A 16,341-nucleotide genomic window follows, 5' to 3' on the forward strand; every position below is an offset into this window, starting at 1 on the left:
AAACATTCATAATATTAATTTATGTCTGAGAACCGGTAACATCATAGTAAAATATTCAGAGTACATCCCAGAAAATCCATAGTGCGGAAAACATGAGAGTGTGTGATATGTCGCTACCGCGCCGGCTCCTGTCCCCTAGCTGAAGAGGTACCTGAAAACAAAACTATAAAACGTAAGCACGAAGCTTAGTGAGTTCCCCCATAATGCCACATACCATGCAATCATATAATGAACAGCTAAGAGATACGGGCCTCGCCCACACTCTACTAGCTAGGAGATACGGGCCTCGCCCACACTCTGCTATCCATGGAGATACGGGTCTCGCCCACACTCCGCTACTAAACCATAACATACAAGTATCACACAGACAACAAGTATAAGCAATTCTATCATACTGGCATATATCACAATCAAACTCAGCTATGAGATACGGGCTCCGCCCACACTCCGATACTAACATATCGTCTATACGGGCCGGCCTTGGTGCCTTAGACCCGTCCCTACTGGAAGGAAACTCACCTCGAGAGTAGCTGCCGTAAACCTGCTCAGACTACGCCTGGCTGCCGCACCGGTAATCCCTCCGGCTATAAATCCGTAAACATGGATTAGGTACTCATAAATACCCCTAAGGTCAAATGACTGGTCAAAGTCAACTCCTTGGTCAAAGTCAACCTTCTGATTGACTGGACTCGCCGAGTTCTTCTATGTCTAGCCCGACTCTGACTCATCGGGTCCCTGTTCCCACTCATTGAGTCAGCCCGACTCGCTAGACGGGGACAACTAACAAACCCGCGACTGGACTCGCCGAGTCCAAGGGGGTGACTCGCCGAGTCCGACGAACAGATCTCACAATCGCTCCAATCTTCCATCACAACATCAACCTTGGAGATTTGGTGATTCTGGGACTATAGCTACACGTTAAATTGCTAATTCCACGTGCGACTATGGAGGGTTGGACCTCCTACACTTAAACCCTTCTTATCCTAGTGACAGTTCATATGACTCGCCGAGTTTGAAGAACAACTCGCCGAGTTCAAGGCTATATTCAAGGGACTCGCCGAGTTTGAAGAACGACTCGCCGAGTACCAGGCAATCTTCATAGGACTCGCCGAGTTGTTTATCCAACTCGCCGAGTCTAAGGCCATCTTCATGGAACTCGCCGAGTGCACTTTGGCACTCGCCGAGTACCCTTCGACTCTTCACCCATTCTGGCCAAAACTGAGACATGCAATGGTTCCAAACCATAAATCTAAGCTCCTAGGGCATAAACACACGGAGTTTGGGAGGTTTAAGGTCTTGAAATCCACATATAAGGGACAAAAAGGGAATCTATTATACTAAAGATTAAGAAGGAGCTTTCTTACCTGGTTAGGAGCTTCTCCCAGGGTAGATTTCGGATCTACCACACCTCCTTGCACCCTCCAACTTCCTCCTTCTTCTCTTAAGCTTCAAACTTCCTTCACCAAGCCAAAATCACTCTCAAGGATCAAAATGGGCTAGGGTTTCGCTCTCCAGTTCTTCTGGAAGAGAATGGGACGAAATGGGTGTTTTAGAATGGGTAAAATAGGGTGTAATGTCTGAAAATAGAGTTTCATCCAGACAGGTGGACTCGCCGAGTCCATGCATCGACTCGCCGAGTTCACCGCTCAAATCCCGTGTCCACCCTGCTGCTACTCGGCGAGTCGGGACGCAGACTCGCCGAGTTCGTGGCAAAATTAAGATAAAACTTAAATAAAATCATACCATGAACCCGGTGTTACAAATCTCCCCCACTTATTTTAGACTTCGTCCTCGAAGTCTGCCGCTCCCTTCCGGAACAGCTCCGGATAATGCTCCATCATCTCATCCGCGGGCTCCCAAGTCCATTCTGAGCCCTTCCGATGCTGCCATTGCACCTTCACCAGCTCCACCCTTTTGTTCCTCAGTTCCTTCGACTTCCGGTCTAGGATAGCCACAGGCCGCTCGATATAATTCAGGCTGTCATCAACCTGGATGTCCTCCAAAGGTACCACTGCTGAATCGTCCACCATGCACTTCCGCAGCTGGGAGACGTGGAAAGTGCTGTGGATCTGACTGAGTTCGGCTGGCAGGTCCAGCTGATATGCCACCTTGCCCACTCGGGCTACAACCCTAAACGGTCCAATATACTTGGGACCCAACTTGCCCCGTTTCCTGAATCGGATGACGCCCTTCCACGGTGACACTTTCAGGAGAACCATATCCCCGACCTGGAACTCCAGGTCTGATCGGCGCCTATCGGCATAACTCTTCTGCTGACTCTGAGCAGTCTGAAGCCTGCTCCGAACCTGCTGAATCTTCTCTGTCGTCTTGAGCACTACTTCGGTGCTCCCCATGACTCTCTGTCCAACCTCGCCCCAACATATCGGGGTCCTGCACTTCCTCCCGTACAACATCTCGAAGGGAGGGCGGTCAATACTCGCGTGATAGCTGTTGTTATATGAAAACTCGGCTAAAGGAAGATAGGTATCCCAGCTACCACCAAAGTCTAAAACATACGCCCGCAACATGTCCTCCAGAGTCTGGATGGTCCGCTCGCTCTGGCCGTCCGTCTGTGGGTGAAAGGCTGTACTAAAATGCAGACGAGTACCCAGCTCGTCATGAAACTTCTTCCAGAACCTGGAAGTGAACCGCACATCCCTATCCGAAATCACTGAAACTGGCACCCCGTGCCGTGCCACCACCTCTCTGATGTAGATATCGGCCAATTTCTCGGCCGAGATGCTCTCCTGAATCGGGATAAAGTGGGCGCTCTTGGTCAATCGACCGACGATGACCCATATCGAATCCACTCCCCGCGCGGTCCTGGGAAGCTTGGTGATGAAATCCATCGTGATGTCTTCCCATTTCCACAGCGGGATATCCAACGGCTGCATCTTGCCGTGCGGTCTATGGTGTTCGGCCTTGACCTTCCTGCAGGTCAGGCACCGCTCAACGTACCATGCTACATCCCGCTTCATGAAGGGCCACCAATAGTCCAGACGAAGATCCCTATACATCTTCGTTACCCCTGGATGAATGGAGAATCGGGATTTGTGTGCCTCCTCCATCAGAACCTGGCGCACGCCTCCGAGATATGGAACCCACACCCTGTGGTGTAATGTCAATAATCCTCTGCTGTCATAGTCGAAGGAGGAAACCTGTCCCACAATCCGCTCACTCTTCCGATGTTCCTTCTTCATAGCCTCCTGCTGAGCCTCCCGGATCCGCTCCAAAAGCGGAGTCACCACTGTCATCCTCATGCAAATGTCCCTGATCGGCGCCACCTTGCGGCTAAGCGCATCGGCCACCACGTTGGCCTTCCCCGGGTGATAAAGGATTTCACAATCATAATCCTTTACCACATCAAGCCACCGACGCTGCCTCATATTCAGATTTGGCTGGTCCATGAGGTACCTCAAACTCTTGTGGTCCGTGTAAATCGCACAGCGAACCCCATAGAGGTAATGACGCCAAATCTTGAGGGCGAACAAAACAGCCCCCAACTCCAAATCATGCGTCGGGTAGTTCGCCTCGTGAGGCTTCAGCTGCCTCGACGCGTAGGCGATAATATCCCCTCTCTGCATCAATACCGCGCCTAAACCTGAGATAGACGCATCGCAGTATACAACAAAATCCTCCATGCCCTCTGGCAAGGCTAAGATTGGCGCCTCGTACAATCTCTGTCTCAGTGTCTCGAATGCTGCCTGCTGCTCAGGCCCCCAACGAAAGACCACGGCCTTCCTCGTTAACCTGGTCAGGGGTAATGCTATCTTGGAGAAATCCTGAATGAATCTCCGATAGTAGCCAGCTAATCCTAGGAAACTCCGAATCTCAGATGGAGACTTCGGAACCTCCCATCTCATCACGGCCTCCACCTTGGCCGGATCCACCGAAATCCCGTTCTGGTTGACAAGGTGCCCAAGAAACTGCACCTCGCGCAACCAGAACTCACACTTGGAGAACTTAGCATACAAGTTCTCCCTTCTCAAGGTCTCCAAAACCTCCCGCAAATGCTCCTCATGCTGCTCTCGCGTCTTGGAGTAAACCAAGATATCATCAATAAATACTATCACCGACCGGTCTAACATCGGTCTACACACGCGGTTCATGAGGTCCATGAACGCGGCAGGAGCATTGGTGAGCCCGAAAGGCATCACCACGAACTCATAGTGGCCATAACGTGTCCGAAATGCCGTCTTCCGCACATCCTCCTCTCTGACCCTCACCTGGTGATACCCTGAACGCAAGTCTATCTTGGAGAACCAAGATGCTCCCTGAAGCTGGTCAAAGAGGTCGTCAATCCTCGGGAGTGGGTAGCGGTTCTTCACCGTTACCTTATTCAGCTCCCTATAATCGATACACATCCGATGCGACCCGTCCTTCTTCTTCACAAACAGAATCGGGGCTCCCCAGGGTGAACTGCTCGGTCTAATGAAACCCTTGTCTAACAGCTCCTGAAGCTGTGTCGACAACTCCTGCATCTCAGGAGGAGCCAACCGATACGATGCCTTGGCTATCGGAGCCGCACCAGGGGCTAGGTCGATCCTGAACTCCACCTGTCGCTCTGGAGGTATCCCAGGCAGCTCCTCGGGGAATACATCCGCGAACTCCCGTACTACGGGCACATCGCCCACCGCCACCTTACCCGCCTCCCGGGTGTCCATGACATATGCGACATATCCTGCACAACCCTGCTGAAGGTAACGCCTTGCCCTCGCTGCCGAACAGAAGGCTGGCCCTCGCTGTGATCTCTCACCCTGAATTACTAACTCTCCCCCACTTGGGGCTCTGACTCGTACTAACTGTTGCGCACAATCTATCACTGCCCCATTGGGACTCAGCCAATCCATACCAATAATGACCTTGTTTCCCCGCAATGGAATGGGAACTAGGTCAACCAAATACCGCTCTTCGAACAACCTTAACACACAATCTCGGAAGACTTTTGATGCTCACACCGACCGGTCGTCCGCAATCTCGACCTCTAAAGGGCAATCCAACATGCCCGAGGACTCAGGAAACTTCTTGCTAAGTGCAAGAGAAACAAAGGATCGGGTAGCCCCCGAATCAAACAACACCTGGACTGGAATACCGTTCACATGGAACGATCCTAAACGTATATACACAGAGCACATATCAATATCATAAATCTCATATAAATAGGTCAGAGGGAAAGAATCATACCCGTCACCACATCGGGTGCAGCGCGCGCCTCCTCGGCTGTCAGCTGAAATGCCCGGCTCCTCACCACCGGAGCCTCTGCCTTGCCCTTCCGGCCATCAGTAATCCGCAGGGTCGCTGGAGCTGGCACCTGTACTGGCGCTGCTGCTGTCAACTGGGGGCAGTTGGCCCTCTTGTGGCCCCTCTGGTTGCAGTGGAAACACAGCAACTCAGATGTCTGAATAACCGAAGCAGGGGCAGTACAATCCCTGCTGAAGTGTCCCGTCTTGCCGCACCTGTAGCAGCCTGTCGATCCTAATCTACACACTCCCTCGTGCGACCTGCCGCACTTCCTACAGCGGCCCGGTCCTGAATGGCCTTTCGGCCTACCATCTGATCCCTTGGGCTTCTTTCCCGAAGCCCCTATCGTCTGTCCCTCCTCTGCCTTCCTCTTCCTGATGTGCTCCAGAGCTATCTCCCTCTCCCTTGCCGTAGCAATCATAGAATCCAGGGTAGGGCAAGCTGAAAAACTGACATGCTCCCGAATGTCGGCTCGCAGCATGTCATGGTAGCGGGTCCTCCTTATATCCTCATCACCTGCATACTGGGGCACCAGTAATGCCCTCTCCCGGAACTTGGCAGTGATCTCCGCCACTGTCTCTGTCGTCTGCCTCATATCCAAGAACTCCCGTGCCAACTGCTGGAGCTCCACCACAGGCGCGAACTCCGCCCTGAATCGTGTCACAAAGTCCGGCCATGTCATAACCTCAATGGCCGCGGCTCCCAAAGAGTCACAAACCGACTCCCACCAATCTCTAGCTCTGTCACGTAGACACCCTGCTGCAAATCGTACCTTCGACCCCTCGGGGCAGAAGCTGATCAGCTGTGCAGACTCAAGGTCTGCAATCCATCGTCTGGCAGCAATGGGGTCCTTCGCCCCATGGAAATCTGATGCACCACTGCCCCTGAAGTCCTTAAAGGACAGTGTGCGTGGTCCTGACTGGCTAGCCGCCATATCACTCCTGAACGCCCTGAGACGATCCTCCATCAACTCTACAATACCCTCCTTGATCGACCCGAAGATGATGGGAGTCGACTCAAGGATGCCCCTGGTAATCTCTGACGCAATGAACTCGCGTAGACCCTCATCAACTGGTTCGGACCCTGAACCCGAACCCGATCCTGATCCTGAGCCTCCCGCTCCCTGTTGTGTGGTCACCATACTGAAAAACATAACATAACCACCATCAAACGATATTCCACCAACGAGGCTCACATACATACAACTAGTCCCCGGTCTCGCCTCGACCCTTTTTGAATCGAGTACGGATCCTCCGCTTTCAGTAGTACGGGCCCATACTACCTTCCACGTCTATCCGTACTTTCCTCAAGAATTGCCTCAACTCAACCAAGTCCTTTCTACTAATACTGCGGTTCTCGTGCTACTCTCGCCCTAGGCTTACCCTAAGTAATCGCCATCCCACTCTCTGCCATCAGCTGCACAAGAAGTCCCTGGTTTCTTTCCCCAACTAGCTCGCGAATACTATTACATATTACTCAGACTAGATAATTATTCGAATGAGAGGTCCTACCCTACAACGGTTGGACTCAAACAAGAGCTGCGAAATAGGGCTAGACCCAACCTTCTGAAATTATTTAATCCTTGCAATATGTAACTTAGCATATTCGTTCACTAGTTGGTGAAAGACGACTAGAACTCCTAATAGCACAAAGCAAGCAGCATTCGGGCATTGAGTATACATAATCAAGTATATACTACTCTGGCTATCATACTGACTGATCTGTACTAGCATGCAATTCTCAAAAAGCCGAAACACATAAAGCAGGCACATAAGGCATCATTCCTAGATCCTTAGTCCTATTCTAGCATGCTTTTCTACTGAAACTGAACTGATAATCATAACGTAAACTTGTATGGGCACTTTGGGGAAAACTTACTTGAGCTCGGCCGGTCGCGCACATCACACACCTTTTTCTTTTTAGAAATCCCTTTTACTTAGTCTTTAGAAAATCATTTCTTTATAAAAATCTTTTAATACCTCGATTTGAGTCCAGACACCCCCGAAGGTGTGTTCGAATCCCTCAAACCAGGGCTCTGATACCAACTTGTAACATCCCAAAAATACCAGCTAAAAATTTCATTTTTAAATTAGGTTAATTCATAAAAACATCGTTACAAAACATTCATAATATTAATTTATGTCTGAGAACCGGTAACATCATAGTAAAATATTCAGAGTACATCCCAGAAAATCCATAGTGCGGAAAACATGAGAGTGTGTGATATGTCGCTACCGCGCCGGTCCTGTCCCCTAGCTGAAGAGGTACCTGAAAACAAAACTATAAAACGTAAGCACGAAGCTTAGTGAGTTCCCCCATAATGCCACATACCATGCAATCATATAATGAACAGCTAAGAGATACGGGCCTCGCCCACACTCTACTAGCTAGGAGATACGGGCCTCGCCCACACTCTGCTATCCATGGAGATACGGGCCTCGCCCACACTCCGCTACTAAACCATAACATACAAGTATCACACAGACAACAAGTATAAGCAATTCTATCATACTGGCATATATCACAATCAAACTCAGCTATGAGATACGGGCTCCGCCCACACTCCGATACTAACATATCGTCTATACGGGCCGGCCTTGGTGCCTTAGACCCGTCCCTACTGGAAGGAAACTCACCTCGAGAGTAGCTGCAGTAAACCTGCTCAGACTACGCCTGGCTGCCGCACCGGTAATCCCTCCGGCTATAAATCCGTAAACATGGATTAGGTACTCATAAATACCCCTAAGGTCAAATGACTGGTCAAAGTCAACTCCTTGGTCAAAGTCAACCTTCTGATTGATTGGACTCGCCGAGTCCTTCTATGTCTAGCCCGACTCTGACTCATCGGGTCCCTGTTCCCACTCACTGAGTCAGCCCGACTCGCTAGACGGGGACAACTAACAAACCCGCGACTGGACTCGCCGAGTCCAAGGGGGTGACTCGCCGAGTCCGACGAACAGATCTCACAATCGCTCCAATCTTCCATCACAACATCAACCTTGGAGATTTGGAGATTCTGGGACTATAGCTACACGTTAAATTGCTAATTCCACGTGCGACTACGGAGGGTTGGACCTCCTATACTTAAACCCTTCTTATCCTAGTGACAGTTCATATGACTCGCCGAGTTTGAAGAACAACTCGCCGAGTTCAAGGCTATATTCAAGGGACTCGCCGAGTTTGAAGAACGACTCGCCGAGTACCAGGCAATCTTCATAGGACTCGCCGAGTTGTTTATCCAACTCGCCGAGTCTAAGGCCATCTTCATGGAACTCGCCGAGTGCACTTTGGTACTCGCCGAGTACCCTTCGACTCTTCACCCATTCTGGCCAAAACTGAGACATGCAATGGTTCCAAACCATAAATCTAAGCTCCTAGGGCATAAACACACGGAGTTTGGGAGGTTTAAGGTCTTGAAATCCACATATAAGGGACAAAAAGGGAATCTATTATACTAAAGATTAAGAAAGAGCTTTCTTACCTGGTTAGGAGCTTCTCCCAGGGTAGATTTCGGATCTACCACACCTCCTTGCACCCTCCAACTTCCTCCTTCTTCTCTTAAGCTTCAAACTTCCATCACCAAGCCAAAATCACTCTCAAGGATCAAAATGGGCTAGGGTTTCGCTCTCCAGTTCTTCTGGAAGAGAATGGGACGAAATGGGTGTTTTAGAATGGGTAAAATAGGGTGTAATGTCTGAAAATAGAGTTTCATCCAGACAGGTGGACTCGCCGAGTCCATGCATCGACTCGCCGAGTTCACCGCTCAAATCCCGTGTCCACCCTGCTGCTACTCGGCGAGTCGGGACGCAGACTCGCCGAGTTCGTGGCAAAATTAAGATAAAACTTAAATAAAATCATACCATGAACCCGGTGTTACAAATCTCCCCCACTTATTTTAGACTTCGTCCTCGAAGTCTGCCGCTCCCTTCCGGAACAGCTCCGGATAATGCTCCATCATCTCATCCGCGGGCTCCCAAGTCCATTCTGAGCCCTTCCGATGCTGCCATTGCACCTTCACCAGCTCCACCCTTTTGTTCCTCAGTTCCTTCGACTTCCGGTCTAGGATAGCCACAGGCCGCTCGATATAATTCAGGCTGTCATCAACCTGGATGTCCTCCAAAGGTACCACTGCTGAATCGTCCACCATGCACTTCCGCAGCTGGGAGACGTGGAAAGTGCTGTGGATCTGACTGAGTTCGGCTGGCAGGTCCAGCTGATATGCCACCTTGCCCACTCGGGCTGCAACCCTAAACGGTCCAATATACTTGGGACCCAACTTGCCCCGTTTCCTGAATCGGATGACGCCCTTCCACGGTGACACTTTCAGGAGAACCATATCCCCGACCTGGAACTCCAGGTCTGATCGGCGCCTATCGGCATAACTCTTCTGCTGACTCTGAGCAGTCTGAAGCCTGCTCCGAACCTGCTGAATCTTCTCTGTCGTCTTGAGCACTACTTCGGTGCTCCCCATGACTCTCTGTCCAACCTCGCCCCAACATATCGGGGTCCTGCACTTCCTCCCGTACAACATCTCGAAGGGAGGGCGGTCAATACTCGCGTGATAGCTGTTGTTATATGAAAACTCGGCTAAAGGAAGATAGGTATCCCAGCTACCACCGAAGTCTAAAACACACGCCCGCAACATGTCCTCCAGAGTCTGGATGGTCCGCTCGCTCTGGCCGTCCGTCTGTGGGTGAAAGGCTGTACTAAAATGCAGACGAGTACCCAGCTCGTCATGAAACTTCTTCCAGAACCTGGAAGTGAACCGCACATCCCTATCCGAAATCACTGAAACTGGCACCCCGTGCCGTGCCACCACCTCTCTGATGTAGATATCGGCCAATTTCTCGGCCGAGATGCTCTCCTGAATCGGGATAAAGTGGGCGCTCTTGGTCAATCGACCGACGATGACCCATATCGAATCCACTCCCCGCGCGGTCCTGGGAAGCTTGGTGATGAAATCCATCGTGATGTCTTCCCATTTCCACAGCGGGATATCCAACGGCTGCATCTTGCCGTGCGGTCTATGGTGTTCGGCCTTGACCTTCCTGCAGGTCACGCACCGCTCAACGTACCATGCTACATCCCGCTTCATGAAGGGCCACCAATAGTCCAGACGAAGATCCCTATACATCTTCGTTACCCCTGGATGAATGGAGAATCGGGATTTGTGTGCCTCCTCCATCAGAACCTGGCGCACGCCTTCGAGATATGGAACCCACACCCTGTGGTGTAATGTCAATAATCCTCTGCTGTCATAGTCGAAGGAGGAAACCTGTCCCACAATCCGCTCACTCTTCCGATGTTCCTTCTTCATAGCCTCCTGCTGAGCCTCCCGGATCCGCTCCAAAAGCGGAGTCACCACTGTCATCCTCATGCAAATGTCCCTGATCGGCGCCACCTTGCGGCTAAGCGCATCGGCCACCACGTTGGCCTTCCCCGGGTGATAAAGGATTTCACAATCATAATCCTTTACCACATCAAGCCACCGACGCTGCCTCATATTCAGATTTGGCTGGTCCATGAGGTACCTCAAACTCTTGTGGTCCGTGTAAATCGCACAGCGAACCCCATAGAGGTAATGACGCCAAATCTTGAGGGCGAACACAACAGCCCCCAACTCCAAATCATGCGTCGGGTAGTTCGCCTCGTGAGGCTTCAGCTGCCTCGACGCGTAGGCGATAACATCCCCTCTCTGCATTAATACCGCGCCCAAACCTGAGATAGACGCATCGCAGTATACAACAAAATCCTCCATGCCCTCTGGCAAGGCTAAGATTGGCGCCTCGCACAATCTCTGTCTCAGTGTCTCGAATGCTGCCTGCTGCTCAGGCCCCCAACGAAAGACCACGGCCTTCCTCGTTAACCTGGTCAGGGGTAATGCTATCTTGGAGAAATCCTGAATGAATCTCCGATAGTAGCCAGCTAATCCTAGGAAACTCCGAATCTCAGATGGAGACTTCGGAACCTCCCATCTCATCACGGCCTCCACCTTGGCCGGATCCACCGAAATCCCGTTCTGGTTGACAAGGTGCCCAAGAAACTGCACCTCGCGCAACCAGAACTCACACTTGGAGAACTTAGCATACAAGTTCTCCCTTCTCAAGGTCTCCAAAACCTCCCGCAAATGCTCCTCATGCTGCTCTCGCGTCTTGGAGTAAACCAAGATATCATCAATAAATACTATCACCGATCGGTCTAACATCGGTCTACACACGCGGTTCATGAGGTCCATGAACGCGGCAGGAGCATTGGTGAGCCCGAAAGGCATCACCACGAACTCATAGTGGCCATAACGTGTCCGAAATGCCGTCTTCCGCACATCCTCCTCTCTGACCCTCACCTGGTGATACCCTGAACGCAAGTCTATCTTGGAGAACCAAGATGCTCCCTGAAGCTGGTCAAAGAGGTCGTCAATCCTCGGGAGTGGGTAGCGGTTCTTCACCGTTACCTTATTCAGCTCCCTATAATCGATACACATCCGATGCGACCCGTCCTTCTTCTTCACAAACAGAATCCGGGCTCCCCAGGGTGAACTGCTTGGTCTAATGAAACCCTTGTCTAACAGCTCTTGAAGCTGTGTAGACAACTCCTGCATCTCAGGAGGAGCCAACCGATACGGTGCCTTGGCTATCGGAGCCGCACCAGGGGCTAGGTCGATCCTGAACTCCACCTGTCGCTCTGGAGGTATCCCAGGTAGCTCCTCGGGGAATACATCCGCGAACTCCCGTACTACGGGCACATCGCCCACCGCCACCTTACCCGCCTCCCGGGTGTCCATGACATATGCGACATATCCTGCACAACCCTGCTGAAGGTAACGCCTTGCCCTCGCTGCCGAACAGAAGGCTGGCCCTCGCTGTGATCTCTCACCCTGAATTACTAACTCTCCCCCACTTGGGGCTCTGACTCGTACTAACTGTTGCGCACAATCTATCACTGCCCCATTGGGACTCAGCCAATCCATACCAATAATGACCTTGTTTCCCCGCAATGGAATGGGAACTAGGTCAACCAAATACCGCTCTTCGAACAACCTTAACACACAATCTCGGAAGACTTCTGATGCTCGCACCGACCGGTCGTCCGCAATCTCGACCTCTAAAGGGCAATCCAACATGCCCGAGGACTCAGGAAACTTCTTGCTAAGTGCAAGAGAAACAAAGGATCGGGTAGCCCCCGAATCAAACAACACCTGGACTGGAATACCGTTCACATGGAACGATCCTAAACGTATATACACAGAGCACATATCAATATCATAAATCTCATATAAATAGGTCAGAGGGAAAGAATCATACCCGTCACCACATCGGGTGCAGCGCGCGCCTCCTCGGCTGTCAGCTGAAATGCCCGGCTCCTCACCACCGGAGCCTCTGCCTTGCCCTTCCGGCCATCAGTAATCCGCAGGGTCGCTGGAGCTGGCGCCTGTACTGGCGCTGCTGCTGTCAACTGGGGGCAGTTGGCCCTCTTGTGGGCCCTCTGGTTGCAGTGGAAACACAGCAACTCAGATGTCTGAATAACCAGAGCAGGGGCAGTACAATCCCTGCTGAAGTGTCCCGTCTTGCCGCACCTGTAGCAGCCTGTCGATCCTAATCTACACGCTCCCTCGTGCGACCTGCCGCACTTCCTACAGCGGCCCGGTCCTGAATGGCCTTTCGGCCTACCATCTGATCCCTTGGGCTTCTTTCCCGAAGCCCCTATCGTCTGTCCCTCCTCTGCCTTCCTCTTCCGGATGTGCTCCAGAGCTATCTCCCTCTCCCTCGCCCTAGCAATCATAGAATCCAGGGTAGGGCAAGCTGAAAAACTGACATGCTCCCGAATGTCGGCTCGCAGCATGTCATGGTAGCGGGTCCTCCTTATATCCTCATCACCTGCATACTGGGGCACCAGTAATGCCCTCTCCCGGAACTTGGCAGTGATCTCCGCCACTGTCTCTGTCGTCTGCCTCATATCCAAGAACTCCCGTGCCAACTGCTGGAGCTCCACCGCAGGCGCGAACTCCGCCCTGAATCGTGTCACAAAGTCCGGCCATGTCATAGCCTCAATGGCCGCGGCTCCCAAAGAGTCACAAACCGACTCCCACCAATCTCTAGCTCTGTCACGTAGACACCCTGCTGCAAATCGTACCTTCGACCCCTCGGGGCAGAAGCTGATCAGCTGTGCAGACTCAAGGTCTGCAATCCATCGTCTGGCAGCAATGGGGTCCTTCGCCCCATGGAAATCTGATGCACCACTGCCCCTGAAGTCCTTAAAGGACAGTGTGCGTGGTCCTGACTGGCTAGCCGCCATATCACTCCTGAACGCCCTGAGACGATCCTCCATCAACTCTACAATACCCTCCTTGATCGACCCGAAGATGATGGGAGTCGACTCAAGGATGCCCCTGGTAATCTCTGACGCAATGAACTCGCGTAGACCCTCATCAACTGGTTCGGACCCTGAACCCGAACCCGATCCTGATCCTGAGCCTCCCGCTCCCTGTTGTGTGGTCACCATACTGAAAAACATAACATAACCACCATCAAACGATATTCCACCAACGAGGCTCACATACATACAACTAGTCCCCGGTCTCGCCTCGGCCCTTTTTGAATCGAGTACGGATCCTCCGCTTTCAGTAGTACGGGCCCATACTACCTTCCACGTCTATCCGTACTTTCCTCAAGAATTGCCTCAACTCAACCAAGTCCTTTCTACTAATACTGCGGTTCTCGTGCTACTCTCGCCCTAGGCTTACCCTAAGTAATCGCCATCCCACTCTCTGCCATCAGCTGCACAAGAAGTCCCTGCTTTCTTTCCCCAACTAGCTCGCGAATACTATTACATATTACTCAGACTAGATAATTATTCGAATGAGAGGTCCTACCCTACAACGGTTGGACTCAAACAAGAGCTGCGAAATAGGGCTAGACCCAACCTTCTGAAATTATTTAATCCTTGCAATATGTAACTTAGCATATTCGTTCACTAGTTGGTGAAAGACGACTAGAACTCCTAATAGCACAAAGCAAGCAGCATTCGGGCATTGAGTACACATAATCAAGTATATACTACTCTGGCTATCATACTAAATGATCTGTACTAGCATGCAATTCTCAAAAAGCCGAAACACATAAAGCAGGCACATAAGGCATCATTCCTAGATCCTTAGTCCTATTCTAGCATGCTGTTCTACTGAAACTGAACTGATAATCATAACGTAAACTTGTATGGGCACTTTGGGGAAAACTTACTTGAGCTCGGCCGGTCGCGCACATCACACACCTTTTTCTTTTTAGAAATCCCTTTTACTTAGTCTTTAGAAAATCATTTCTTTATAAAAATCTTTTAATACCTCGATTTGAGTCCAGACACCCCCGAAGGTGTGTCCGAATCCCTCAAACCAGGGCTCTGATACCAACTTGTAACATCCCAAAAATACCAGCTAAAAATTTCATTTTTAAATTAGGTTAATTCATAAAAACATCGTTACAAAACATTCATAATATTAATTTATGTCTGAGAACCGGTAACATCATAGTAAAATATTCAGAGTACATCCCAGAAAATCCATAGTGCGGAAAACATGAGAGTGTGTGATATGTCGCTACCGCGCCGGTCCTGTCCCCTAGCTGAAGAGGTACCTGAAAACAAAACTATAAAACGTAAGCACGAAGCTTAGTGAGTTCCCCCATAATGCCACATACCATGCAATCATATAATGAACAGCTAAGAGATACGGGCCTCGCCCACACTCTACTAGCTAGGAGATACGGGCCTCGCCCACACTCTGCTATCCATGGAGATACGGGCCTCGCCCACACTCCGCTACTAAACCATAACATACAAGTATCACACAGACAACAAGTATAAGCAATTCTATCATACTGGCATATATCACAATCAAACTCAGCTATGAGATACGGGCTCCGCCCACACTCCGATACTAACATATCGTCTATACGGGCCGGCCTTGGTGCCTTAGACCCGTCCCTACTGGAAGGAAACTCACCTCGAGAGTAGCTGCCGTAAACCTGCTCAGACTACGCCTGGCTGCCGCACCGGTAATCCCTCCGGCTATAAATCCGTAAACATGGATTAGGTACTCATAAATACCCCTAAGGTCAAATGACTGGTCAAAGTCAACTCCTTGGTCAAAGTCAACCTTCTGATTGACTGGACTCGCCGAGTCCTTCTATGTCTAGCCCGACTCTGACTCATCGGGTCCCTGTTCCCACTCACTGAGTCAGCCCGACTCGCTAGACGGGGACAACTAACAAACCCGCGACTGGACTCGCCGAGTCCAAGGGGGTGACTCACCGAGTCCGACGAACAGATCTCACAATCGCTCCAATCTTCCATCACAACATCAACCTTGGAGATTTGGAGATTCTGGGACTATAGCTACACGTTAAATTGCTAATTCCACGTGCGACTACGGAGGGTTGGACCTCCTACACTTAAACCCTTCTTATCCTAGTGACAGTTCATATGACTCGCCGAGTTTGAAGAACAACTCGCCGAGTTCAAGGCTATATTCAAGGGACTCGCCGAGTTTGAAGAACGACTCGCCGAGTACCAGGCAATCTTCATAGGACTCGCCGAGTTGTTTATCCAACTCGCCGAGTCTAAGGCCATCTTCATGGAACTCGCCGAGTGCACTTTGGCACTCGCCGAGTACCCTTCGACTCTTCACCCATTCTGGCCAAAACTGAGACATGCAATGGTTCCAAACCATAAATCTAAGCTCCTAGGGCATAAACACACGGAGTTTGGGAGGTTTAAGGTCTTGAAATCCACATATAAGGGACAAAAAGGGAATCTATTATACTAAAGATTAAGAAGGAGCTTTCTTACCTGGTTAGGAGCTTCTCCCAGGGTAGATTTCGGATCTACCACACCTCCTTGCACCCTCCAACTTCCTCCTTCTTCTCTTAAGCTTCAAACTTCCTTCACCAAGCCAAAATCACTCTCAAGGATCAAAATGGGCTAGGGTTTCGCTCTCCAGTTCTTCTGGAAGAGAATGGGACGAAATGGGTGTTTTAGAATGGGTAAAATAGGGTGTAATGTCTGAAAATAGAGTTTCATCTAGACAGGTGGACTCGCCGAGTCCATGCA

The 16,341-nt window shown here is 50.8% G+C and overlaps 1 long non-coding RNA gene across 1 annotated transcript; it reads right to left on the reverse strand.

The window, feature by feature from the left end:
- Positions 1 to 538: 538 nt before the first annotated feature.
- LOC145119140 (uncharacterized) lies at positions 539 to 1,839 on the reverse strand. The gene is made up of 3 exons (XR_013713701.1): positions 1,744 to 1,839; positions 1,365 to 1,520; positions 539 to 584 (listed from the first exon to the last, which is right to left on the reverse strand). It is a non-coding gene; the product is annotated as an uncharacterized LOC145119140 (long non-coding RNA).
- Between the last annotated feature and the right edge of the window lie 14,502 nt (positions 1,840 to 16,341).

Source organism: Lactuca virosa, chromosome 6 (genome assembly GCF_052849685.1).
Source record: "Lactuca virosa cultivar CGN04683 chromosome 6, Lactuca_virosa_CGN04683_v6, whole genome shotgun sequence".
NCBI classification, from domain to species: domain Eukaryota; kingdom Viridiplantae; phylum Streptophyta; class Magnoliopsida; order Asterales; family Asteraceae; genus Lactuca; species Lactuca virosa.